This window comes from Sparus aurata, chromosome 21 (genome assembly GCF_900880675.1).
Source record: "Sparus aurata chromosome 21, fSpaAur1.1, whole genome shotgun sequence".
Classification (NCBI taxonomy): domain Eukaryota; kingdom Metazoa; phylum Chordata; class Actinopteri; order Spariformes; family Sparidae; genus Sparus; species Sparus aurata.
In genome coordinates this window covers 29,984,214-30,009,505 of record NC_044207.1, presented here as the reverse complement: position 1 = coordinate 30,009,505, position 25,292 = coordinate 29,984,214, and the positions used below count along the sequence as shown (strand labels likewise).

The 25,292-nt window shown below is 44.4% G+C and overlaps 1 protein-coding gene across 5 annotated transcripts in view; it reads left to right on the top strand.

Moving 5' to 3' along the window:
* dip2ca (disco-interacting protein 2 homolog Ca) overlaps positions 1 to 25,292 on the top strand; it is a 179,505-nt gene that overhangs the window by 60,306 nt on the left and 93,907 nt on the right. Inside the window, exon 1 of one of the 5 annotated variants that reach the window (XM_030402172.1) lies at positions 2,576 to 2,870. The exons of the other annotated variants lie outside the window; for them this stretch is intronic. The gene's annotated coding sequence lies outside the window, so the exon portion shown is untranslated. Of the gene's footprint in view, positions 1 to 2,575; positions 2,871 to 25,292 lie in introns of those variants that run through there. 5 annotated transcript variants of the gene reach the window in all.

Sequence of the window (25,292 nt, the reverse complement as noted above, 5' to 3'; positions counted from 1 at the left end):
CAGGAAGGATTGCAGATTGTGACTCTGCTGGCATCTTCCTACCTGCCAAGAGATACTTGTAGGAGTGTGTGTGAAATATAAAGGAAACAATCAGCTCGAGAATGCAGATTATTTTCTATATATTGTCTGAACAGTGAAGCTGGATGAAGGTCGGCGTTGAGGATCTCCTTCGCTGAGTGAAGCTGCTGCTGGATCTGTTAATTCATCTTCTTTTTCTTCAGTGTTGAAAAGAGACTGACATTTATGTTTTATAAGGCGAGTTAAAGAAGGAATAACTCCCCGAGATAAACTATCTTGGCTGCAAGTTTAATCAGATTTTAAGGTATTTTAATGTAATTTGAATTATGAAAGCACATAAATATCTCCTCACTGACAAAAGGAAAGCTGCTGTCGGCCCGACAGAAAGCAGTCCGGATGACTGCTGGAGCGTTCAGTCTTTTATTCAGCAGTTACAGTCAGAGAACGTGGAGAGACATCATGTAACAACAAAGGGTCATGGTCCAACCGGCGACTTTGTGATTACGTGGCGTGCGTCTGAGACCACAAAGCCACAAGGACACCACAAGGACTTTTGTCATTCATTTAGATCACAGGAGCAGAACATGAACTTGTTTGAGGCGGCTCGAGGCTAAATTTAGGATGTCAAACACTAAATCTAAGCATCTGTGGTCTGAGGAACTTGAATGGATGGAGTCATTTAGCTCCGTGTTTCTAGACGTCTTTTCTGTTTTCTGACCGTTGTTGTCTTTTGTTGAAGCCACCACGACTGCAGAGGATCAAACTTCTCTGGTGACGAGGACAGCAGGACTCCATTCCGCCTTGAATCCAGGGAAACGTTGACTCTGTGGGTTCGCCTGAAGGAGATTCAGCCTGAGCACGCTGCCCATAAATGGACACGCTGAATGGAGAGGATGGAAAAGAGGGGGGGGGGAACAGATAAGAAGGATAAAAAAAAGAAGGGAGAGAAGTGTATAAAGAGTGCAGCAGGAGGGAGAACGGGGTTAAGAAAACGTGAGAAATGCAGAGAGAAAGAATGAAAGGGAGGGAAATCAAACAGAGAGCGTTTTAAAAAAGACAAAAATAGGAAAGGAAGGAATGCCAAAGGAAACGAAAGAGAAGACGAGAGCGAGCGAGCGAGCGAGCGAGTGAGTGAGGGGGAAAAGTGACCCGTTAGCCAACCCAAACACAGGAAACGCCACGGTACCAAAAAAATAAAAGAGGAAAGAAACATCTTTTAACAGAAACAGAGATCTCCTGACTCTGTGGCGGGCCTGCAGACACTATCCTGAAGTGAACTGAAGCAAACTCTCCACAGAGCCGGCGCTCGCACCGTTCAGAGGTCCAATCAACCCGATAACGACAGAACGGGACCGGTCCGATTCATTAGTCGTGATCTGAACATAAGCTGACGTCAGATACAGCCATCCTTAATAAATCTGACTGTCATGACGAGTGTAAGAGATGATTTACCGTCATGGTTGTGTTGGAGGTTTTCAGATATTTAGTCTCTTGTCATTGATTCAAAAACGACATGAACAAACAGCAGCCGACTTTGATTTGATAGGATATCAGAACTTTTTGAGGTTCTGGTCCTTCAGATACGCTCGTCCAGGCACAGAAAGTGACTCGTTCAGGTAAAAATTACAATAATTTACTTTTTAAATTTGGTTTGCGATGCAGAATTCAGACAAACACTCGGCACAAAGCATCCAAAAAGTGTCGATGAATAAATAATTCACATTATGAAGCTTCTCGAAGGAATGTATCCACATGCAAACGGATGTTTAACAGTGTTTTTTTATATCTGTTTATATTGGAACGTTAATGTCCGAGAGTATTTTCAACAGCAACGTCAGATCCGCTGTTTGTTTAGGTGTCAATCTTGAGAGCAGGTCACAGTTCTCTTGTTTGGCCGATCATACGAGCGAGTTAACGTCACTTCGTTGTCAGACAAGTTGGTTTGATGCTTCATCTTGATGTCGTCCTGATTTGGCGCATCATGGCGGATTAATGTTTCCTTTAAAACTGTTTTCTAAATGTGTTGATTCATTTAAAGAGCTGAGCGACGAATGTGGACAAGCCTTAAAAATTGAGCCCCGAGCTGTGTAGCAATGTGTGTTTATGTGCATGTTTATAGCTTTAATTCATACAGTTCATATACAGCGTGCCTGTTCTGAATACTCCTTTAAATGTGGTGCTGATCTCAGGTCAGCGCACGTTTTATTGTTTAAAGTTTCAGCTTTTAAAACAGCTTTACTGGGTCAGAAATCAGCGAGGACACAGTGTGTGTGTGTGTGTGTGTGTGTGTGTGTGTATATATATATGTAATATGTGCATACATTAGATTTAATACTGTGTGTGTGTGTGTGTGTGTGTGTGTGTGTGTGTGACTGCACAGGCTGTATCTTAGTGTGTTTTTTATGCAGTCGTGGGACACAAATGTCAGCTTGGGGACATTTCTGCACTCGATGTATGTATGCACGTGTCAGCCTGTGTGTGTGTGTGTGTGTGTGTGTGTGTGTGTGTGTGTGTGTGTGTGTGTGTGTGTGTGTGTGTGTCGGACCAGAAGGGCCCTGTCACCCTGAGTGGAGTGTGAGGTGAAGTGACAGATTTGGATCAGCGGGGGGACACCGGCCACCGCAACTGTGCCACGGTTGAATAATGCAGCAGATCTAATTCACACACCTGAATTATAGAGCAGCGAGACGAGACGTGTTTCTAGGGAACGTTTTGGGTGCGACACAGTCTGAGGACTTGAGGCCAGACTCCCGGCAGAGACGGCAGCCCTTCAGACAGTCTGGAGGTCAGTCAGGGAGAGGCGGCGAGCTGACGGACGGAGCTGCGACAGCGTGCTGCGGCTCTGCGTGGAGGTAAATGGATAGAATTATTACACCGATACATCGACGGCATATTACAGCTTTTACTATATTTACTGTGAACAGATTGTTTCTTATTATGTCACTTTATTGCTCAGAAGAAGTCAGAGTCTGCTGCAGCAGTTAGTTGGTTGTGTTGAACTGTTTTGGTGATCGATTGATCGGTTTGTTAAAGAATTCTCTGATTCCATCTTCTTAAGCCTGCAGATGTTCTGCTTTCTTTCTTCTTCTATGACAGTAAACTGAATATATTTTGGGTTGTGGACAAAACAGGACATGTGAAGTCGTCATCTTGGGCTCCGAGAAACACTGATTGACTTTTATTTTTTGCCATTTTCTGATAAGTTGTGGAGCAAAGAACGAATCAATTAATCAACAGAATCGACAGTGAAAGAAATTGTTCATTGTGGCCATAATCCAGTGATTTAGTCTTTTTAAAAACATGTATTTGCTGATTCCAGTTAATCAGATGTCAGAATTTTATAGTCTTCTTTGTCAAACATGAGTGTAAACTGAATATTTCTGGAGTTTTGGCTCGTCGGTCGGACAAACGAGAACGACTACAGCTCACCGATAAAAAACCCTTTAACTCAAGATATCCCTTCTGTTGAGTTTGTTATGGTTGAGGGGAGTTCTGGGTAATGCAGTCTTGGAAGTGATATTGAGTAGTTTGAAAATGCTCTGATTTGTTTTTGGTTAATGAGCAATTAGAGGTTAAAACTCAAGAATGTCTCTTCTGTATATTTTGAAGGAAAAACTGAACCAGACTGTTTCGTCTCAGCAGGTTGAGATAAAAGTGATGTTTAGGAATGAGGTGACACCTGCCGTGTGAGTGTGTGTGTGTGTGTGTGTGTGTGTGTGTGTGTAATTAGAGGGCTCCACTGTAATAACGGCTGTTGTACTGCAGCAGGCCGGACAGGAAACATCTCGTCCTGCACGCTCTCGGCCGCCCTCGCCTCCCTTCACACATTCACTAACTGACAGTCGCTGATAAGAAACACTTAAAGGTCTGCTGTGTGTGTGTGTGTGTGTGTGTGTGTGTGTGTGTGTGTGTGTGTGTGTGTGTGTGTGTGTGTGTGTGTGGTCCACACTGACGTATTTCAGCTGACACCTGTCTTGAGTGAAGTGTTCACTTCCTCAGTTGCAGCTCTGGAGTTTTGAGGTCGTGTTCAGTGTCACGTTGGTTTACTCACATTTATTTTGGTATCATTACTGAAGGAGGAGGATGATTCAGGATTCATTCACAATCACTGCCTCTGAAAAATCACATGAGAAGGAATGTTAATGAGGAACAAGATCCTGACTTTGGAGACATAAACAGTCCATAAAACACAAAGACCTCGTGTGGAGATTTGACTTTATTTTAGCAGAAAATGCTCTGAAGAAACTATAAAAGTGTTTTAATGAATATGTAAATGAATGCAGCATAATTGCCAGAAGCATATAAAAGAAACCAAACACATTAAAAAGGGGAAGTCAATAAAAAAACAAGCATATTTTACTTTCTAAGTAAATCATGAGAGTAGTAAATGAGAGGGGCGTTGACTCCATCAGGACGCAGACGTGATGGAGACGTTTGAATGAAGCTTGTAGCCAGAAGAAAAGAGTTCATCAGATCTCTCTTATCTAACTTTAATATATATTGTGATATATTAAAGTAGAAACAGACATATTTTCCCAGTGGTGTTAGTTCTGGGTGCTGCTGTTACAAACACGCTAGCAGTCCGGCTTACGAAACAGAAAACAACTGTAAGAATTTGATCTAGAAAACGCTGATCTCAGGCCTGTGAAAAGACAGATATAAACAGCCGGTTGTATTAATAAGCAGGCAGAGTTTGTTACTCACTGATCTCCTGGGAAGAATCCCGTCAACACGTGTCAACAGGGGATCAGAGTTTGACACGACACCGGAGCGCTCACTCTCGTTTTACCTCGGTGTCTATCACTCTCCCTCTTCGCCTCCATCATCGAGAATACTCTCGTCTTTTGCGGCGGTTGTTCCGCCGTTACCTGAACATAGTGACAGAGGAACACGACGCCTCTTGCAGACCGACTCGCACGGTGAAAGTGAGACTTACAGGGAACCGATCTCTGCGTGGATGGTGTCATTACTCCACAGCCATTAAACTGTGACATCCATATTTACTCCAGAAGCATAAACATCATCTACTGATGATTAAATGTGTCGCTAACCAGCATGCTAGTAGCTAATAGCTCAGTATATGTCGCTCACCAGCAACCGTTCTCCCGTTTAGACATTTAAAATGCATTAATTTGGCAACATGAGAATCTTTTTTAGGTCAAAGTGTTTCTACGTATCTGCATATATGTTGTGTGTGTGCCGTGCAGTGTGTCCTGTGTGGTCGGGATGGGCGTGGACGGCGTCTGTCAGAGATTTAGGTCAGACGGAGGAGCTGAGAAAAAAAAAAAAGGTGGGGGGGGGGGGAATACTCTGGAGATCAAATAACGGATGAAAGAGACGGTGGTGTAAAGGTGGAGTCACAGCAGACAGGAGGAGGAAACACACAGTAGGTCAGACCGTCAGAGAGAGTGAGGGGTGGAGAGATGAACCCGTCTCCACGGCAGGAGGAGGGGGAGGATTCTGTTCCAGCGTATGTTGGTGCTGTTTTAGGCGACATGAAAGATTGATGGAGATGAAAGAGGCCGGCTGGTCGTCTGGGTCGGACGCTCTCTGATGGAGGCATGTACAGACTGACAGATATACAGCACGCCGAGGAAGGTACGATGAAAGAGAGAAGGATGCGTGTCGGGGTCGCTTTTACAAGTTGTGTCTCTGATGTATCCTGTTGCAGCGCTTTAGTTCCACTAATTCCACAGTGAAGTCACTCGACTGCACCGGTCAGCAGTGGAAGAAGGATTCAGATGTTTTAAAAGGGAATCTTCACTTCTGGCGAGTTGTTTCTTAGATGCTTTAGCTCAAAATTTCAACTTACAAGGAAGCAGATAGCTCAAACCTTGAAGCTTCAGAAGGTCACGTGACTTTAAGGGAAGTTTAAATCCATCCATCTGCGCTAACTGCTCGTCCTTCGTAGGGTCGAGTCGTTGGAGTGATTTAGACGTGGTTCTGTCGATAAAACAGCTCCAGTTCTTCAGCTGCACTGGAGCGTCTGACTCCCTTTGGGCTTTCGGTTTTTTGCGACCAATCTGTTTCCCGTCCTCGCATCAACAAGTGAGCTCGTGAGCTGCAGTCATGAGAAACACGAGGCACAGCTGTTCCTCGAGGTGGATGACAGAAGAGGATTTGCTCCGGTGTTTTACAGTAGTGAGCAGAGCGCGGCATTATCTGCATACCGCGAGTTCCTCCGCCAGTCTGTCATCGCGTTCCCCTCGGAGGGACCACCTGCTGGGGAGGAGGAGGAGGAGGAGCCGCTCTGAGGTTTATCCATCATCTTCCACTGGAGCGGTTCAGTCTGCTGTTGCTGTTTTGATCAACAGTAGTTCAACATGACAACGAGGTCGGAGAGGTCGGAGAGGTCGGAGAGCTGAAGGCTGTAATCTGTCTGAACTACTTGCTTGCTTTTTATTGCGGGACTCTTTAAATCCTGAATCCTCTAAATGTCCTTTTCCTCGTACTCCTTCATACTTTTCCCTCCCTTTCTATATTACCTCAAGCTTGTTTCTGACCACAACTAAGTAGACGCCCGTCATCTGTTCATCATATATCTGTCCACATACTTTTGGCCATGAAGTGTACGTCGTCTGTCTTCCCCTCCCTCTCCAACACTCCCCGTTATCTCCTCTGGCTTCAGCGCTGCAGTGCTTTCTAATCTCGTGTGGTGTGACGGAGCGCTCGCTGCCTGGAGAGGAGGCACGGCTCCCCGCTGAAGGAGGCGTCCTCCTCCCTCGATAACGCCTCCACCTCTGGCCTGCTCCTCCCAAGGCAAGCCAGGACGTCTTATCTGACCATGAATGAGCAGCTGTCGGCCCTATAAGCTCTGAGAACAGATAAGCTAGGCTAACGATTTAGCTCGGAAGGTCCAGATTTTAAAGATCACACCTGGGTTTGACTCGATAAGGTGGCGTCTTACAGTTGGGATTTGTTTTAAGGCACAACAGCTAAGCTAATGTAGCTTTGAGAGCTTCCACTTTAGATAACACGGTGAACTATTGAGACACAATCACCTGTCTTGCATCTCTAATTGCTGATGCATGCTAGCTTGAATATAGCAGCTCTGACAGTGAGTTCTTCCTTTAAAGAGTGGACCAAACAAACAGACAACATAATAACGGCATATTTAGCATTTATCCTATTTCTGGAATCAGTTTTTTACATATCCGATTGCAAGGACACATAAAAAATACTCTACTTTGCCGGTGAGAGCAGGAAATCTGCAAAGTGACTAGTAACAAAAGTTATCAAGTAAATGTTGTGAGTGAAAATGTTTTGCTCCAGTATAATTTTAAATGCACTTTCATCCGATCACTGATGCACCTACTCTTAAAGTGGCGATGAGTGACTGAATAAATATAACAAAACACAAGGAAAACGACAAAATTAGATACCAAACAGTCATTCATGCTAACAAGGCCGTCGTTCCCGCGGCGAGCTTCAACCTTCAGGTGGTTTCTGAGCGCGGCTGCCGGCGGGACGACCTTGCCCAGGCCGTCGCAAATTGATTTTCTGCTCCGCTTCATTCCCTTCTGATGCCGGATGGCTTTAGATGGGCAGATTCAGCTGCTAACTGCAGCTAGCAGGAGCTAATCTCTCCTCTCAGCCCACAGCCGCTCGTCACACTGCAGCAGGTGAATCTGATGCTCCGTGCTGCATCACGCTGCCGCAGCTGAAGGAGAAGGAAGGTCGACGTTTGTGGAAGCAGGGCTTCATTTTACCTCCAGCTGAATTAAACTCACATGATTGACTTATTTTATTTGGCGGATAGTTAAACCCCACCTGGATTCTACCACCTGAAAGGAATTATGATCTAATTTTACTGGTTTTATTCAAATCATATGAGAGCAGGAAACATAACACCTGATTTAACGACCCTCTGGAAACATAATTGCACTTTTCTTTACATTTGTACATTTAAGAAACATTTCAGATTGATTGATAATAGATAGAAATCATTTGGCAGTGATTTACACACGTCTGCTTCCTTCAGTGACGTGAGCTGCGGTGAAAAGTTACCTCGGGATCAAACTGACGTCTAAATTGTTCTGTTAACTTCAGACTTCCGATCGCAGAACATAAGTGATTCTACACGACTCATTACAACTTTTTGGGTGCGCCGGCGCTGCCAAGGTGTCGTCCTTCGTTGAATGAACTCCTAATCATGTCGCGGATAAATGAGAGAGCGTGATTAGAGTTGATGAGGAGGAGCAGAAGGGCGGCGGGGCAGACGAGGACAGGAGTTTTTGTTTTTTATTCCTCCTGCGTTTCAGACATCAGAGACATCGGCCTGAACACTTCTCTGCACGTCTGCATCAAAACACACACTGAGCATTTATAATCCGCTCAGATGCTGTTTGGATCTCTCTCTCTCTGCGTCGATGTTTGAGGCGTCCACGCTCTTTGCCCTCGGTCGCTGCCTGATTTGTCGACATGATCGGAGGCTCAGATAGTGTTGGAGTGAATAATGTAAACACTGGTGTCAGGCGGGGCAGGCTGGGTGATATCAACATGGGTTTTTTTGGCTTGTGGGAAACAGTTAAAAAGCTGAAGCTGCGCAGACGTCTGCGAGGTCACCTGCTGTCAGCTCAGCTTCCTCTCTGGAGCTGCATCAGAACATGATGTTACCTGAGGCTCAGCCAGTGTTTCTTTATGTGCACAGTGCGCGTTCAGCCGTGTTATACGTCCTAAAGCCTGCAGAATAAAAAGTCAACAAAGTCTGAATGTAAGAAGACGATAGCAGCGTTTATATTCCATGTTTATGTTCCAATAATCAGAGTGATTGTCAGAAGAGAGATCTGATCCGGTGTGGTGTGAATGAACGCATTGATGCTGATGCTTCCAGACTATTTTGATAATTGATTCATGATTTCAGTCAATATTTAAACAAAAGTGAGTTCCAGGTTCCAGCTAAACTCTTCCAGGGTTGCCTGAATATCACGATATTATCATCGCTCGTTAACCGCGCCGGTTGGTGGATTGTAGATTAGTGATGTTGCATGATTTGACACATCAGCCTGATTCAGATCCCGTGGCTCGCCATTTTCTCCCACTTTAAACCCAAAATACTTCCAAATTCTTAGAAACCAAGTCCTCTGTGTCCTCTATTGTTAAAGCTGGCGCCACATCGGGCCAATTAAGCTTCAGTAAATCTCCCGAACATCGTCCCACAACAGCTCCGGGTGCATTTTCTTTTCAAAGTAAAAGCACAAAGATGCCGTAACAGCTGTTCTTTCATTCGATACGGTGAAAAATCATCACCAGTCTAAGTTGTGTAACTGACATGTAACTCCCCCTTCTCTTTGACACAAGTGTAATAATAAACTTTAAAGTGAGAGTAGCTCAACAGAGGGAACACCTCCTCACTCTTCATCATGCGGTTCTTTACCTCTGTTATCATTTTTTCACCTCCACATGTTCATTCAGTCTCTGTGGTGTTTCTCCTGATGTATCTGAGGTATTTAGAGCGCCTCCTCCGCTGTGTGAGGTGTCGTCTTCAGGCGTCTTCCAGGTAGAACGAGTACATCTGTTCCCAGGTTCCCATCTATCAGGAGCGTAATGGATAGATGTAACGTAATACAGGGTTTATAGCAGAACAATGCCGACAGTTTCCTCCTCTGTTCTCCTGGTTGTACCTTTAACACGGATCGCTTCACTCCTCTCGAGTCCTGCGACAAAAAAAACAAAAAAAAACTGGAGCTGCTGATGGAGCTCGACACCAATTTGCCTTCGCTGTGTTTCTCCGGTCGGCCCCGGGGGGGTTAAACCCTCCAGGGTCCAGTTTCAGATCTGCTGAGAGGGCAGGGAGGGAGAGCAAACAGCCTGCTTTTCAAAAACTGGATAATAACTAGGTTTGCTGTGCTTCAAGGACAGTAAGTGGTTGCATTTTAAAGTATTTGATGAGAGCAGAAACTCAGCGGAGCACAAAATCAAATCCAGAGCGATTGAATAGGAAAATATCAGATTCCTGAAGGAGAACAGAAAAAGGCAAAACATCAGAGGTGGCACAGTCACATCCTCTCCTCCAGCAGGAGTTCAGATACTACAGATACTGATTCAGCTTGTTTACTCCAGTAAAGTAATAGATTACAGGCTCTGACATGTACTCAGAGTATCAGAGTAAAAAGTCTCCCTCTGAAGGACATTTGTGCTCAAAGCTAACTGAAGCTCACGTCATATTAATAGAATTCAAAGACTATTAAAGTTAAAGGTAGAATCAGTAGGATTTGTCCCAGCTGTTCCTGAACGCACCACAAAGACAGTTGATTGTTGAGTCTCATTCCCAGGACGTCAAATAGACACATGTTGGGTTGGTAAAGCGTCCCGAGCAGCAACAAAGAGAGAAAATCAGAAACTCTCTGCAGATACGAGACACTAACACGCCTTTTCTCCACATTCCAGTCTCCCTCTCTGTCTGTTTACGCCTTCTTACGGCTTTTACGTCTTTGTCTCGTCTCGCTGCGTCTGATTGGTCCACATCAGTCTGCCGATGGTGGGAAGGCGGCGTGATGACGTCAAATAAAAACGAGCCTATTTTGAAAATGTGAGGAGGAGAAAGTAAAGTACAGATACCTGAAACGCGCAGTGAAGTAGCGCCTCGCTCTCGCCACACACTGTTTAATGGCGTATAAACTCGTCTTTATAGACTGGAGACTTCCTGTTCACAGACTGTAGCCGCCACACATTTCTTCTCGACACTGTGTGCTGCACAGCGGCTTTAGTTGAACCTCATGTTTGCAGTCAGTGTTTGTTTTGTCCGCTCTGGGCTACTGTAGAAAAAAAGTCTCCTTCTAAAGAATAAAAAAAAACACGATTCTTCCAGGAAAGCATAATTAAGAGTTTTGTGTTTCCTTCCACCAAAATGTTTGTCGAATGACCATAAAACATGTTCTTGTCTGTATTTCTTCAGGCTGTAGATGTTTGTAGATGATCTGCCTACATTTGATATTTCAAAACAAGAACAAAAATCTGATTTAAGTGCCAAAAAACATAAATCAGTCGCAGCGGACGGACAAAAGGAAACATGAAACCAGAGCAGCAGAAATCTGATAAAGACGAGAAGAAAAGGACCATTGTGATAAAACCACCGACGACAATAACCTGCGCTGTGTGTGTGTGTGTGTGTGTGTGTGTGTGTGTGTGTGTGTGTGTGTGTGTGCAGCAGTGTGTGTGTTTCTAAAATAGGCAGCGGTTGATGTTAATTTGATGCTCGCTGGCCTGTTGTTACCGTCTGAACCGCAGGATGTCAAAATAAAGTATTTTTTTTATGGTGTTTCAGAGTAAAATGAGAGGCTGCTGTGTTTTCTGTGTCCCTGTGGGATTATGGGAAATGTAGGCTGTTGTTAAAAGTCGTCCCACCAGCATTTACCTCCTCAGTTAAGTGACGGGAGGAGAGGACTGAGGTCAGCGTGTGTGTGTGTGTGTGTGTGTGTGTGTGTGTTTCTGTGTTAACATGTCATCACCTCGACGCAGAAGTGTGTGTATGTTTGTCTTAGCATGAGTGTGTGTGTGTGTGTGTGTGTGTGTGTCTCAGCAGGATGTCTGTGTCCTGACTCGCTCGGCTTCTCAGTTCCCTTCTGCCCCCTTTTTTTTCCAACTTCCTGTTTTCACACACATGTAACACACAGATACAGAAACACACACCTGGCTGCTCTGAAGCTGGAAACATGAGACGCGGAGGCTTGTTGAGGCCACAGAAGGTCTCAAACAACACGTTTTTACAGTCAGAACAGTCAGAAAAACAAGTCGTGTCGCAAGAAAACACTCCAATCAGCAGAATAGATGTTGCTGAAGTTAAAACCAGACGTTTCTTCAGGTTGTATTTCCTGTTTCTGTCTCGTCACCACATTGTGTTCGGGCTCTGCTTAGATTTAGGCACAAAAACTGCTCGGTGAGCGTTTCAGAAAACATCATGGTTTGGCTTCCAGTACCAGTTTTGGTCGCCGTGATCACAGATGGAGATGGTCCGACTTCCTGTGCAACATGTCCTTTTATGACGCTACAAAACACCTTGAACTCTCCCCAGCTTACATGAAAATGGATGGAAATGTCTCCAGGTGTCTTTAGAAACACTCAGTGATGTGACTTGAACTGCGGTCGGCCGTTTGGCGGCCGTGATGGCTGTAATAACCTCCACTCTTTATGGGAAAGTCAGCTAATAAGCATATAATGTGAAGGTGTTATGACACGTTTGGTCCAGATGTCAACCTTCGACAAACGTTGGCTGCTAACATTTATATCCTGGAGAATGAGCTGCATCACCCGGTAGTTTTGAACTTCTCTTCTTGTAAATGTTCTCATGTTAAAACAAAAGAAAGAAGGGGAAAAGAATAATAATAAGGGTTGATATTTTAAGGTCAGTTTCTCCTTACGAGTTTGAAAACGCCTCACTGTGTTTTCTTCAGTCTGAATCCCTGTGTTTTGTACATTTGTACCTGTATAAACGATGAAGCTCACCGGTTATTAAACAACACAGCGGGGACATTTGTTTGCTTAGAGATCCCTTCAGAAATCGAGGTATTTATGTTGATGAAGGACGACGTTCTTCGTCTCACTTGGCTGAAGTCAGAGAGAAACTGTGGCTGTCGGTCGGGACGAGGTTGCGATCAGAGTCTCGTGGTCGCACAAATCACAGGTTTAGTGGCGCTATAATGTCCCTGGTAGATTTATTAACTCAGCAGCTGGAAGTCCTATAAAGACAAATCGGTCGTTTAAGTCGAGTGAACAAATCTGTGACGCTCTTGTGAGGACGACAGCCTCAGATTGAGGTGAGGAGACGGAGGCAGCGGTGTGAACCACACGACTACAGAGATCTGGAGAGGAGAGAGGTGAAGCTCAGTGACGAGGTTATAAACAACACAGCGCTGCTCGTCTGTGTGGGTCATCGTCTTCTTAAAGGGATATTCCGGTGTAAGTTTAATCCATGGTCTAAATCACCGTGAAACTGTGTTAGACTCCCTCTCGAGAGATCAAGTTAGCAGACCGCTAATTTACGGAGTTTTATCAACCTCAGAAACGACCGCACGACAACAATACACTGCAGTAAATGGATCCAAATATAAACCGCCACCAAAAAGCCACAAATAATGCTCAGAACAGCACCAAACTTCAGCAACAGTACAAACAGGGTCTCAGCACATAGTCCGGGGCATCTAACCTCCGCTAGCTTAGCTGGATTTCTACTGAAAAGCTGACTAAATTTACCACTCTTCTGCAGCAGCTTCCTGTTGACGGGAAGTCCCGACGAGTCGATTACCGAGTGCAGTAGAGTTCCGCGGCTCATGGATGAAAATGTCTGATTATGACTCCATGGAAAAGCAATCAAAGTTCATATGTGTCTTACCTGCCAGTTTATAACAGTTATTATCGAGAGCGGACAGGGAAAAGAACGGAATTGAGCATTTCTAACCGCACTCGGTAATCGTCGCGTCGGGACTTCCCCGACCCGGAAGCTGATGGAGGAGAGTTGAAATCTGTTTTTAGCTTCACAATAGAAATCCAGCTAAGCTAGCGGAGGTTAGATGCCCCGGACTATGTGCTGAGACCCTATTTGTACTGTTGCTGAAGTTTGGTGCTGTTCTGAGCATTATTTGTGGCTTTTTGGTGGCGGTTTGTATTTGGATCCATTTACTGCAGTGTATTGTTGTCGTGCGGTCGTTTCTGAGGTTGATAAAACTCCGTAAATTAGCGGTCTGCTAACTTGATCTCTGGAGAGGGAGTCTAACACAGTTTCACGGTGATTTAGACCATGGATTAAACTTACACCAGAATATCCCTTTAAAACAATCTCCTGGTCCTGATAGCAGCTGTAAAAAACACTGGTCTACACTGGAAGTAATTTGTGTTACAAGATTGTGAAACCACAGTGAAAAAGAATCAAAGAACTAAAGTCTGATGTCGCGGTGTCGTAATTTGAAGTCGTCTCAGCTCCGAGCAGCGAACCGTCAGCTGTAATGAAGAATTAGGTTAAAGTTGAGTCTTTTTCTCCTCCGGTTACATTCAGCAGCACGTCCTCATTATATCACCTGCCCAGCTCATCCTCCCACTGTGCCTTCAGCAGAGGGAGCGGCCGGTCGCTGCAGTGGTTTGTAAAGATCCTTTGACTTCATCTTTATCGTGTTTCTCTGGTCTTTCACCACTGATTTAGAATAAAGTGGACTTGTTAACGGAGGTGTAAAGTTGCTGCGCTCTTACATGTGATTAGAAGAAGTCTCCAACCTTTGTTATAGCTTTACAAACAGGACACAATGCAGAAACTTACATTCATTCATTTGAAAAGACTTTATTTACACCCTCGACACGCAGACAAGCTCGGGGTGCATGCTAACACTCTTAGCTCAGCAGCTACAGTGAAGATTTCGGCTTGAGAAAGGGCGTAAACAACGTCTTCTCAAATCAATTTGGGCTTTTGGAGACTTGGATCACACTGGATGTTTTAGGGTTTAGGGTCAGAAGTCACACAGACGCTGAGAAGGACTCGTATAAGAAGATCATATTTCCAGCCTCACAAACTTTAAATCCACCTCCTGTCCCTCAGCTCAGGTTGTCATCTCTTCACCTGAATTATAAAAAAGCACATACAGAGAGCAGAGAGCTGTCGGCTGCAGCGGGAAGCTGTTTGATGGTGGAGCAGAGTGGAAACACCACCTGTTGAGGCGACACCGACGTCAGCGTCGACCGTCTCACTCTGCAGACGATTGTGTTTTCCTATAGAGCTGTTTTCCTCCCAGATGGAGGCAGTTTGCAGCCGCGGCTCATCAGTATGCGTCTGGGTTTTTTTCTTTTTTTGTTGTGGTAGACGAGGCTGGAACATGTTGCTGTGGTGAACGCATCACAAATCATCAATGCTGCTCTCTCTCTCTCTCTCTGTTACTGCTTTTCTCTTTGTCCCTCTCGCCTCGATCGATCAGTCTGATTTTTTTTTGTTTGAGCATGAAATGGACCAGCTGCTGTGAGGCGAGTTGTTAAGGTGGGGAGTCACGGTGTGTGAGTCCTCCTGTGTGTGTGTGTGTGTGTGTGTCTTTTGCTGCATCATTCGCCGCCTCCCCTCTCAGTTGAATTCAATTCATTAGTGTTTATTGGCATGAATGTTACATGAGCCGAGCTGCCAAAAGACCTCGAATATACCAGCGCGGGGAAAAAACCTGAAAAATAAAATTACAGTAAATAAAAGCCAAATGTGTTGCACAGCAGCCTCTCCCACCTCCCCTCCTCCTCCCCCTCCTCCCCTCCATCCTCTCCCCTCTCGTCTCTTTTTATTTCTTCATCCCTCGCTCCTTCTCTCGGTGCAGCAGTGGCTCATGGGAGAAGCCCCGAGCGACCCTGTGGGATAAATCCATTTTCGAAACCCGAAATCTTGACAGATAGGGAAAAGAGGTTAGCACACACACACACACACACACACACACACACACACACACACACACACACACACACACACACACACTCAGCAGGGAGTGTGGACTGAAGCTGGCAGGAGCCTCCCAGGAATTTTACTCATGTAGAGAATGTAATGAAATCCGAGCCACTCTTCCTCCTCCTCTGTTCCTCCTCATCTTCATCCTGGTGCACGGCATTGAAACGACGGCAGGAAGATACACCACACAGAAGAAATGGCTTTTAATGTTTTCTCTGCTGCCTCGTCAGACCTGGAGATGACTTTTATCTCCAAACACAAGACCACCTGTTGATGGTTTCTTGTTGAGCCTCCTCAGAGAAGATACGACCGTACAGCGACTCATAATGACCCACATCTGTGTTTGATGGTGGGCGGTCACCTCTGTGTTTCTTTTTGTGCCTTTGTTGGAATCATTTACATCTCTTACGGTCTTGTTGTCTCCCCACAAACTTCTGTTTGCAGTGGATGAAGTGTTAATAACATCAGATCCCGACATGTCAAATATGAAACCTGTTCTTTTAGAGCAGGGCTGCACAAAGTTAGCTCGCCAAAGGGTTTGGTTTGACCTGCCAGGTGAAGAAATGTATAATGAGAATCGCTGTTTCTGCTGTTCTAGCTTTGGTGAGGTAAATGCTCTTTAAATAGGGATGTAGAGTTTTTTTTTTTTTATATAAACTCAGCGACAGTTTGTGCAGGAAGACAGTCAGTTAAGGGCATTTTCACCTGTTCTGATATCATAGAATCAGAGGATTTGGATCAGCCGCCCTCTGGGCTTCCATACAGAACCATGTCTTCACAACACATCACGACAGGTGTTTGCTCCTGGTTGTTGTCCTGTAATCAGGTTTTAAATTTTGGAGGAACACCTTTCAGCATTTAGTAAGCGGTTGTCAAACTACTTGATAACTTGAAGCAGCTATTACAGTTTCACTTCTCAGTTTATTTGGTCTCGTGCGACTGATTGCTGCTTTGTGCGCTCTACAGTTTGAGAATCACTGTGTCAGCAGAACATGTTGTACTGGACGCACATAGAAAAAAGTTGTTTGTGTGAAAAAAAAATTGTTTTGTCAGTTTTATTTCAGAACATTTTGCCGTTGTGTTTCTTCTGCATCTCTCTCTTCTCTGTGTCCGTCTTTATTAGCAGCATTATTAGTTTTGTTTAGCTTTAATCACATAAACTCAACTGAAAATGAGGCTTTTTGTGGAGGCTGGATTCCAGCTGCCACTGTCTGAAACAGCAGCTGGTTCTGGAGAGGAGGAGGAGGAGGAGGAGGAGGAGGAGGAGGAGGAGGAGACACCTCCTCTTCTCATTTCCCTTCACCACAACAAATCCTCAAATCAGTTTCTTTTAAAAACTGAGACGAATGAGAAGGATGTGGTGGAGGAGGAGGAGGAGGAGGAGGAGGAGGAGGAGGAGGAGGAGGAGGAGGAGGAGGAGGAGGAGGAGAGAGAGAGGGAGGAGAGGAAGACGACACACCTCCTCTTCTCATTTCCCTTCACCACAACAAATCCTCAAATCAGTTTCTTTTAAAACTGAGACGAATGAGAAGGATGTGGTGGAGGAGGAGGAGGAGGAGGAGGAGGAGGAGGAGGAGGAGGAGGTGGTCATTTATGGATCTTAATGGGCTCATCTAAATGTAAATGAGCAATGAGGTGGAGACAGTGTGTCTGTCTGTCTGCTGGGAAAGCAAAATATTTAGAAAGAGGCAAATTGTGTTTTTGAGTTCATTCCAGTTGACTTTAAAGTAGCGAGACTGAGTAACTGAGTAATTTAACATCAGTGAACCACGATGTCATCAGTTTGGAGAGATCGGTGAAATTACAGTCAGGAAATGGCACCATGAAGGTAAAAACTTCCAGTAGAAATATTTTAGCTTTCGAGCCTCGTGCTGGGTTTGGTGAGGCAGCGGTGCAGTTCAGCTCCCAGACATGAATAATGAACTGGAATTAGCACGGCTTCTTCAGGGTTTTGGAGCTCTTGGTTGGATAAAACATTTAATTAAAAGACTTGACCTCTATTTTCTGAAATCTTTATGCACAAAAAACAGTCAGTTAATTGGCAAAAATATCATATGGATGCATATAATTGCTGGAGCTCTGAATCTGTCCGTATAGTCGACACTCTGCAGAAACCTCCGAGTGTTAAACACCTCGCAGTTTGATGAGGGTGTGCAGCCACCAGCTGCTCTGTTAGCAGGTCAAACAGGGATTTGGTTTGTTGATGTCCACAAACCGCTGCAGATACACAACCACCCACGGCTCAGAGTGTGAGTCTGTGGGCCGAGGGATTAGCCATATTAGCCATGTTAGATACACACATGTGGCCGGCACAGATGCTGTGGAAACTCAATCTGTACAGTTGGAACGATCAGGGTCACCAGAGGTGGTTAAGCACCAGCTGTGTGTGTGTGTGTGTGTGTGTGTGTGTGTGTGTGTGTGTGTGTGTGCGTGTGTGCGTGTGTGAGAAACCTGCTGGTATAACTAAGGCGCAGCGAAGGCTTCTGGGATCAGGTCTCAGGAGTTCAGGGTTGCAGGACGACGTCCAAGCTCCGGCCGTTGTTTCTCTGGCAGGATTACAGGCAGCAGAAGAGACACGGAGCTTTATTTTTCTGCCTCTTTAAATGCCGTAGCTCCTCAAACATTCAAACTATTTGAAGTTCTTCTCATAATTTGTTCCAGACGAGTTGCTGGTTTTATTACACATGTATAAATAGAGAGTAGAGAGTAAAGCAAAGTCATGGCAACAAGGTGGAGTGAGATTTGGATCCGTTATCGCGTCCGTCAGGAAAGTTTACAGACCAAATGACTCACGATGAATGATTGGAAGTTTGTTTTGCCTGTGAAAACAAATGTAACCAGCATCACAGTACAGAAACCAACGTGACTGAGATTTCTATCGAAAGACCTGAAGTTCCAGTTCAGCTTCAGACTTATAAGCTGTGGTTTGACTCGGTTAGAGAACTCAATTGGCGTTTAACTCTATAAATGTCACATCAAAAGTCAAATCAAGTTTATTATGATGAGTTTTATTTGGGCCATTTGACCATCCAGCTGTATTTGTTCAGTAGTGCAGAGTTTCTGTTTGTGAAGGCGAGTTTAGTCCTAGTTTGTAATCTACTCGTTGTTGGGAAGTTTCTTTACATTTGAATGATTAAATGAAATCAGGATGGCACGAATAGAGTTCGTCCTGATTCTCATTGTAAACTCAAGATTAAACCACTGAAAAGGTTGATTTGGGTCAAAATAACTGTCGCTTATGTTCTTCAGTGACTTGTGATTGACGTCCTCCTTTGCTGCTGTAATAACTACTACGGCCACTAGAGGTCGCTGCCTCGCAACGAAACAACAACATTTAGCTTTGTGCTTGAGTTCCTGTTCATTACATGCAGCTTTTGTACTTTTAAGAGGGCTGAGTTATCATTTAAAATGTGAGGTTTTTGGACTAATAGGGAAATTATAATTTTGCGAGGTTTTGCGTCATTTCGCAGCGAGCAGAGAGAGTGATATGCAACAAAGTCCTCAGCCAGAATGGATCCAGGTGTTTTGATGACGTGTAACTGTGATGATATTGCAGGACAAAGCACAACCTGATACCCTACAAAATAAAAGCAGGAAATGACTGAACTAAAAACCCAAAACAATGACAGATCTTGGACAACTGTGGAATGGGAGTAGGCGCCCTCCTCCCCCGAAAATATATATTTATTAAACTTTGTGGTTATTTCATTGAAGAAAAGAAGCTTTGACTTGATAACAGTCAATAATTGGCAAAATGTTGTTTTAAATCTGATCAAATAAAAAGTTTAAGTGAAAAAGTTTTGCCACTTTTTCAGTTTCGACACTTTAGTACTCTTGACACTTGAGAAATGTTGAGGTTTGATGCTCACCTCTGATATTTATCAGCTTTCTTGCTCATGTGGTGATTTGACAGTTTCACAATTTTTTCGCCAGTTGAATCAACAAGATCTCAATATTTAATCTTCTTAACCATCAGCTCGCCCTGCTGGCCAACTCTCAAACGTCACTCTGAGCAAACCAGAGCTGCTGTTTCACACCCAGTTCCTGTGGTGGCATCGGGCTGTTTCAGTCGTAACGCCCAGAGATTTCACATTTCTGCTGCCACACAGCTGTAAATCTGAGTATTTTTCTTTCAGGGCCTCAGTATTAAGTGGAATATACTGAAGGTTGAGCTGGAAAAGGAGAAATGTGTGGGAGCGGAGGAATATGTCGCTTCTTTCCCAGTGTCGTTGTGACTTCTGTTTATGGAAGATGACTTTTTGAAATAAATTCTTCCACCCAGACGGCTTCTCCTTCAGCCGTAAAATGATGGAGAACTCTGCCACCACCCTCAGTCATTACGCTGCGGTGAGGAGTGGAAAAGAAAACTCTTTAAAGAAAACCAAAGTTCACATGTCTCTTCTCCAGAAGGCTCTCAAGTCTCTGGAAGGTCAGTGTGACGTCCCGGCCGCCCAATTATACAACACAGACGGATCCGAAACTGACAGGAAAAGACGTCTAACGTGTCCTTCAGTTGTGTTTTATTAATCATCTGCCGGCTCTGATCTCCTCTCACACTCCGGAGTCCGACACAAGGCTTTCTTCTTCTGTGGTGGTCTTGTCATATTAATGGTTGCAAGCCATGTTTGATTTGGGCTGAAGCCTGAAGTGTGAACAGCGGTGCATCAAGGTTAAGGGAGTTTCTGTGTTCGGCGCTCGTCCACATGTCGCACGGTGTTGGAGTCCATTAGCGACAGTCGCGTTGCGACTACCGAACAAAGATGAGACGGACGGGGAAGAAAAAAAAAGAGGAGATGGTCAAAAACGGAAGGAGAAAGTAGATAGAGAAGAGGATTCTGGACTATCTGCTGCAGAGCAAAACCCCAGGAGTGAAACAAAGGATTTAGAGAGCGAGAGAGAGGGAGCTCCTGAGAGACTGAGGCAGAAACTGAGTTGCAGTTTTAAAGGCCCGCACTCCTCTCAGATTAAAACCACATTGTTTTAGCAGCACACGCTGGTATTTCCTCTCGGTCGGGCTGCTGGCTGGGTGGAGCACCGGGGGGAACGCGACTGCCTTGCCAAGCAGCACTGCAGCTGACTCTCGGCAGCACATGGAATTACCTCTGCTGCTCGCTCTCGGCGTGCCAGGCGAGAGAGGGCCGGCGGATTTCAGAGAGAAAGTCATCACCGGTCGTTAGGTCCTGGAGGGCTGAAGGGAGCACTGGTCGACTTTCTCCAAACTCCATCTGTCGCCTGGAATAAAATGTCAGTAAAGTTTTGGCAACTTGAGGCTGGTGAGGAGTGCCGAGGAGCAGGAGGAGGAGAGTCACAGTTTGTGGAACTGCTTGTGGATGAAATGCCTCAGTAGCATCAGAGCTGCAAAAGGTTTATGGCTGCAGGCTTTTTAAAACTTTTCAAGTCAGGAAAGAACTGGTTTTGTGATTTGCAGGTCAAAAGATGTGTGATATCTACCCTAAAGCTTGATTAGCTCGAAGGTGCAAGATGTAATAGTTTGCCACTAGTTGAAGCCATATTTCAAACAATTAGGGGGCCACATAATCACCAGTGCCACTGCTAAATGCTGCTAACTGTGTTCTATACATTCATGGCTGTAGCTGCAATTAGCTTGTTAGCTCACTTAGCCGTGCAGCTAGCTGGACTACTGGGGGAGTCTTGGGGTTTACACCATTAGCACAGGAGCTTTGGACCAACGATATAAAGAGGTTTTCAGCAATTGGACTTTTAAACGTATTTCACTATGGAGAAGCAATTATATGCAAACTACATGTCAACAATTTTAAGATCATGGTCAAAAAGTTGTTGTTTTTAGTTGAGATTTTGTCCGATAGTTGGGCAGATGTGTTGGATTACTTGTAGATGTTACTGGAGGGGATAAAACTCCACAAAAACTGTGGATGAAGTTTGAATGAAGGAGAGTGAGGTGATGTTGTCTGCACACCATCCAATCAATTAACACCGACGTCTCTTTCCTGTACTTTGTTGGACAGGCACGCCCAAAACTCAACCTTACATTTCATCTTTGATTTGCAGCTATATCCACTTAAAAAACACAATAAATTAGGCGTGAAGGAACAGCGTGATGGCTCAAAAAGACGAGTCACAGTTCACGTTAATACCCAGAATGCATTTGGCAGTGAGCAGCATGGTTCCTGTGATATCTGATTTCCAAAGAAGAAGCCAGTCATATCTGAGATCTGGGTATGAAGGGCTAATGCTGTGTGATGGTTTAACACAGCCGCTGGATTATGTACACATCTGCATGCTGTGTATCATCTGCTGGGATTAAACTGGCTGTAGTCAAGCCAGCAGAAGAGTTAGCAGGTTATTACTGAGTCATTACATTTGAACCAAAACAGCGATTTAATCATTGAAAAACTGGCAGCGATCGTCCCACAGGCTCAGTTTTCTAACCGTTAACACAACCCTGGTTTAACCTGAACTCACTGAAGCTTTATTTATACAGTGGAAGCTAACTGAGCACACATGTTCTTCCACAGCAACGCCCTGCTTCACTGCTCACACTCAACACAACGCTCGTCTGCTGGAGGCCGCTCAGCTTCTTTACTGGGGCAAATGGAGTTCTGTTTATTGTAAGAAGACACCGTGAAGGGACGGTAGCTGCTGAGAGACTCAATAGTCTCCATCCACACCCAAACTTACCGACCAGTTCTACATACTTGAACTTGGCACCTGATTGGCATGTGTTGCCTCAGGAATAGCTGCTGTTCTTCTCAGACTCATAACAAATCTGGAATAAGTGAGAGCAGTTTACCAACAAAGATATTCCAATAACAAGATGAATAAACATGAACTCTTTATATCCTTAAATCTTCCCTCATAATCGATTTCTTCAGTATTAAAAGCTGAAAATTGAGGTTACAATGCAAATAGGAGCTGCTAGTAGCTAATGCAGCCTGACTTCTCATGGTGTAGGTCAGTTGGTTGTTTGGGTGGTTGGTCAGTGGGTTGGTTTGGTCTTTGGATTGCTGATTTGCTGGCTGGTTGGCTTGTTGGTTGTTTGGTCGGTATGTTGGTTGAATGGCTGGCTGGTTGTTTGTTTTGTTGGTTGCTCTGTTGGTTGTTTGGTTGATTGTTTGTTTGTTTGGTTGATTGTTTGTTTGGGTGGTTGGTCAGTTGGTTGGTTTGGTTGATTGTTTGGTTGGTTGGTTGGTTGGTTGGTCAGTTGGTTGGTTGGTCAGTTGGTCTGTTGGTTGTTTGGTTGATTGTTTGATTGATTGGTCAGTTGGTTGGTTTGGTCTTTGGATTGCTGATTTGCTGGCTGGTTGGCTTGTTGGTTCATTGGCTGGTTAGTTAGCTTGTCAGCAATATTACACAAAAAGGATTGTGTCTCGAGCCAAGACCAAAACAATTTTGATTTATTATTGATCCCCAGTGGATAGAGTGAATAAAATCAGTCAACATGAACATTAGAAAACGTGTAGTTCCACACATGTGCCGATTAATGTTCTTTCTGAGCAGCTTTGTAGCTTTTTTTATCCTGAAAATAATGTGTGTATGATAACAAGGTGTATGAAATAGTTCAACAGGCAAATTCTTAATTCCTTTGTTACCTGTGGGACTAAACCTGAACTCCATCATCTTGTATACACACTGAGAGAATACACCTCTCTGTGCTGTGTTGTACATTTCCTGGCTAACACAGCTGCTCAGCCGCTCTGTTTCCCCCTGAGATCTCAGTCAGCTACACTCAGAGCCAAAGTCTGGGTCAACACTTCCTCCTCCTCTTCCTCCGTTTCTCCAGATTGCAGCTGGCGGATGTAATTGAATTAAGGAGGAAACCTTTGGCTGCGGACGCAGTAGAGAGATGAATGTGATCTACACAGGTACCTGTTGGTGTTTTTAATTTGTCTTTGATTTAGTAGCATCTCTTAGGGATTGTAAAATCTTATGTTTTCGTCTCTGTAATGGTTTTGGTTCATGCTGGGAAAGGATTAGCTGAACATTCGTGTTGTTGTTTAGCCAGTCATGGAGGACATATATCCACAACTGGGAGCATCTGTCCGTCAGCCAACGGAGCGTGTCTGCCAAAGAAATCAGGAGTTCAAGTGTTTTGCTTCCAAAGAGTCCAAAGAGTCCACATTTTTCTGCCTTTTACCTCGAGGCCAAACTCTCAGGCGCTGAGGAGTAAAGAAAAAAAGCGCTGCCAACACTGATGTCACACACAAACACATCAGTTCCTGTCAAATTGATTTAAAGTCAGTTTTATTTTTGGGGCCCTGCAAATGTGTTTCTTTTTTTGAGAATCATCGACTCACCAAGAGGTGACTTCTAACAGGACTGTGAGGTCGTGTTGTTCCCTGTTTGGTACCCGGGGTTTCGTCTTCTTCTGCTGTCAATGTAGGAAGGAACTTTTGATTATATGTCAGATATTTCATTTTTATTTCTTTTCCAGGATATTGCTGCAGCAGTATACAATTGATTTGGCTTTTTTAGCATTTTAACACCAAAACTAGCTTGTAGATGCAGGTAAACAAAAAGAAAACTAAAACAAAATGGGCTCACTGAATTATTTGACGATAAGAGGACTTTACTTCAGTCCAGCATGAAGGACTAAGACAGTAAAAGTATTTTTGTGCCACAGTGCATTATGGGACGATGTAATTACACGGGTTCAAAGCTTAGCGCTCTTCTGGGAAACTTAACCCCAATGAAGTTGTTCACCGAGTCACTTTTGTTCAAGTTGTAGTGTGTAACTGTGCCTCTGTTACAGCGCGTTTTTAGCATGTTACAGTTAATATTTAGATTATTTTATTATTTATTATTATTTTAGGCCTCTCGACTCTTCAGTTCCACTTGTTCTTCGCATTTTTCTTAAACATTTCAACAGCGAGCATCGTTGAAGTTGCATCACTGCCTCCTTTTGGAAATAAATCCTCGTTAGTGTTCCTTACTTTAGTCAATTAATCAATCCAGCCACCTTAAAAAACGTCCCTTTATCGTGTAATCTGATTATAATCTAGTTATTTTTAATAAAGAGACAATTAATATACTTTTGTCCTGTTGTCACTACTTGTGGCCACAGTGGCCGCTGTTCAGCAGTGATTGATAAAATAACTGAAGGTGCACTTAGTCTCTCTTCTCAGAGCTTTCAGCAGCACAGTGTCTTTCTCAGTGGGTAAGATTTGTCCAGTCGTTATATAGATAGCTTAGTTGTCGACATTAGATGATTTTGGCTGAAAACCATAATTACTAATTCCCAAATCCAGGACACTAAAACCGTGAGTGAGTCGACTCAAGAGTCATCTACTCAAATAACTTTCTGCTAAATTTCGCTGGAAAAATCTGAGATATTCAGCAGGCGGAGAGCCAAACTAACCCGCGGTGGAGAGATAACCTTTGTGTTGAGTTCTGGCACGCGGACATGTGGTCAGATTCCTTGGCAGATATCACCGTAACGTAGAGCGAATTCAACTCAACCTTTTACCTCCTTCAGTAGAAAATTGCCCCGACTTGTGAGGCGGCATCGCGTTCCGCTAAACGACGACCCGGACGAGCGCCTGTGGGCTTCATTCACACCCGGTGCATTTTGGGAAGTGTGCGTCTATTTAAAGTCTGTGTGGTCGCAGCTCCTGTGGGTTCCCTCTAAGTAGCTTTTAGCAGCGTTTGATAGGGCTTCCACACACACACGCACACACACTCCGTTAAACCCAATAGTCTTACAGGGCATTAAACCCCCATTTTCATTTTCTCTACAGCAGCTTTTGTTTGAAGGCGTGTGAAATGCACCAGGCTCCCCTGATAACACGGCACTTTGTAGGTTATCGACTGGCAGACGTCCGAGCTGAAGTGATCTCTATCGGATCTTTACTGCGACCCGGGCGCATACTTTCTCACATGCCAGCTCGCATTG